Here is a 2,868-nt window from a genome sequence, read left to right as displayed (position 1 = left end):
GCGCCCGCCAGCCAAGCTGGGCCGACACCTACGTAGACGCGAAAGTGAAACGGGGGGCGAAGGAGCTGGTAGGGCGGCTGGCGGCGCGCGGGCACGGCGAGGGGGATGGAGGGGTGACCAGAGATCCCGGGATTCGCCTGCTCCCGCAGCTTCGTGGAGCCTCCTGCCCCCTCCTCGTTCCGAAGCATACCCAAAGTCCCACGCCCCCGCCCTTCCGCCGCACATACACCCCCATGAGGGGATATGTGTGTATGTGTGAGTGCGCTGGTGCGCCTTCATGCGCACTCACGTATATGCAGGATACACTTCAGCCTCAGACTCCCCCACCGCACCGTTACATACACCCTTAGCTGTAAGATGGGGATGGGAGCGCATTGTGATTGGCAGTACCACTTACAGGATCCCCTGTAAATTATACCCCGAGAAACTGACCACACACACTCCTTTCCCGGTTGAACACTCCTGTTTCTACTGGTTCTGTTGGCCCCTTTCTTAGGAGTTCTTCCTCATTTTCTTCTTAAATAGCTGTGAAAGTTGCTAATCCTTTCCCAAACAAGACCATGTTAAACACGGAGCTGTCCTGTTAAAACAACCACTGCGTTGCTTCAACACATTCCCACTGTCCAAATACTGAGTTTCCCATTGCCTCCATCGCTCCAGTGTTGGCATTGCTCACTTCTTAGATGGCTCTATGTGGCATTCTGGCCTCTGGCAACAAACAGTCTTTTGCCTCTGTTGCCTTATTTGTAAAACAAGTATGGCTTCTAGGTTTGTGAAGTTCTTAAAGTGTATCTTTTGTGAAATCAAGAAAATAATAGTTAAATACCATCATTTTCATAATTAACATATTAATATATATTCAATTAACTTTAAAAAGAACCTCCATTTAAAAGTGGACTGATGTCTGCAAAAACTAAATTTTGAGCAGCATAAAAAATAAGATGAATTTACATGGATAGATTGATTAAATGGACAGAGAGATGGATAGGTATGTGATAAAGCATATATAGTACAATAGTAATGGTAGAATTTAGGTTGTGGGTATCCAGGTATTCACTGAAAAATTCCTTCACTTTCTTGTATAATTGAAAATTTTCATAATAAACTGTTGGAGGAAAAGACCGCCCCTTAAGGTAACATATATATGTAAATTCTATTTACAAAATTGATAAATTAGATATTGATTATTGATGATTTACTATTAAAAGTCTTTACCTAGTTATTCCACCACTACTTTAATCAATAATTTCAATTACAAACAACTTGTCAGGGACTCAACTATCATGTAAAGTGGGGTTATTATAACTGAACTTAGATGATGTCTTCCTGTATTTCTTCTTGTCCCCTTCACAAATAGCTATTCTCAAATTTTAATCTTTTCTGTCTTTAAAATAGTTTGGTATTACGAGTCTAAGATTGAGGTTTTTTAAGCATACATACGCTTTTGAACGTCTTTCACATCACAAGAGCTTGAGGTGGGTCCTGATACCCATTGATAGCAGATTCTTTTATACCTTGGGAGAGATGTTAGAGAATCCTGCAGTTATTAATAGGCAAGGCTTTATTTGTTTCTGAATATCTGAATATTTAGATATTTGCCCAAATGCTTGAACAATTAAATTTCCATTAGGTAATCCTCTCTTCTCTGTATTTTTCTCGGCTTTGCCTGCTGTTAAACGAGAGGTGGTCCTTACCACCCCGAAAGGAGAACAGCTCTGGGATAAGATCCATGGCTCCCTTATCTGAATACAAGGGGACACTGGGTTTGTTTAGAACCGCCCCACAAGTGATGCCTCTGAGAGACTCCACCAAAGATGACATTGCAGGGTTTTCTGGCTGTTCAGAATACTTTTCATTCCAATGCCCGCTAACAAAGAGCCCTATCAACTTAAAGTGTATGCCTAACAATGTCATTGCTAGCTTGTTTTATTAAGTTGTCTCTTAACAAACTTTGTTCTTTTCATCCTTTTTAGAGAAGTATATGTTTTTCTTTGCAAAATGATGGAAATTTGTTTTTAAGATGCAAAAGTACTAAAAAGGACCTTAACCTCATCTCCTGTACAGCTGCCAAATAGTCTTAAATCTTGAAGCAGCATCAGACATCTCCACTTCTGACAATTGTTCACCCTCTGTTCACAGTCGCTGAACCTCAGGACACCTCCCTCCCCCATCCCATTAGTGTCAAACTCCCTGAGGTTTGCCAAGGTAAAATGAACGACTCAGCGTTTGCGATTTACATGTGTGACATTACATCCTCTATTATATAACTTCAGATACAAAGCCTAATATCATCTCAGTTTGTGTTGGAAAAAAATCCTCCCTTGCTTTTTATTTCAGCTTTAGCAGAACCACTCCTTAGTTCCCTGTTCCTAATCCTATTTCTCCAACAGCTGACACTGGGATGGGGCAGGAGGGAGGGGTGGGGGGAGGCATGAAGTTGTTTAAACTGTAAAATCATAAGCCAAAAAAATAAATAAACTGAACATATTTTGAAATATGATAGGTATCTCTTCTTTATATCTTTATTTACTGACAAGAAAGTAAAGACCATTAGCTAGCATATAATTTAATCGTATTTAGTAATCTTTAAAAATTAAAGGCTAAGCATTTGGTCATAGTTAGCTGACATTAATAAGCCTAGCCATGCTGGCTTTTTTTTTTCCCCTTTCTTTCTAAAAAGCTTGGCTTTTTTTTTTTTTTCCTGTCTCTTACCAGCTGTTGGAAAGAGTTGAGAAAGACAGGGAGCATCAGAGAGAGATAGGAGGAGGGAGCATCAGAGAGAGATAGGAGGGGGGTGTTGGAGAGAGAATATGAATAGAGGAATAATATAAGATACAACTTCTTTGTTTATTGGAAAACACACGTTAC

The sequence above is a fragment of the Trichechus manatus genome, unplaced genomic scaffold (genome assembly GCF_000243295.1).
Source record: "Trichechus manatus latirostris isolate Lorelei unplaced genomic scaffold, TriManLat1.0 scaffold00059, whole genome shotgun sequence".
NCBI lineage: Eukaryota > Metazoa > Chordata > Mammalia > Sirenia > Trichechidae > Trichechus > Trichechus manatus.
This window is presented reverse-complemented; position numbering follows the sequence as displayed.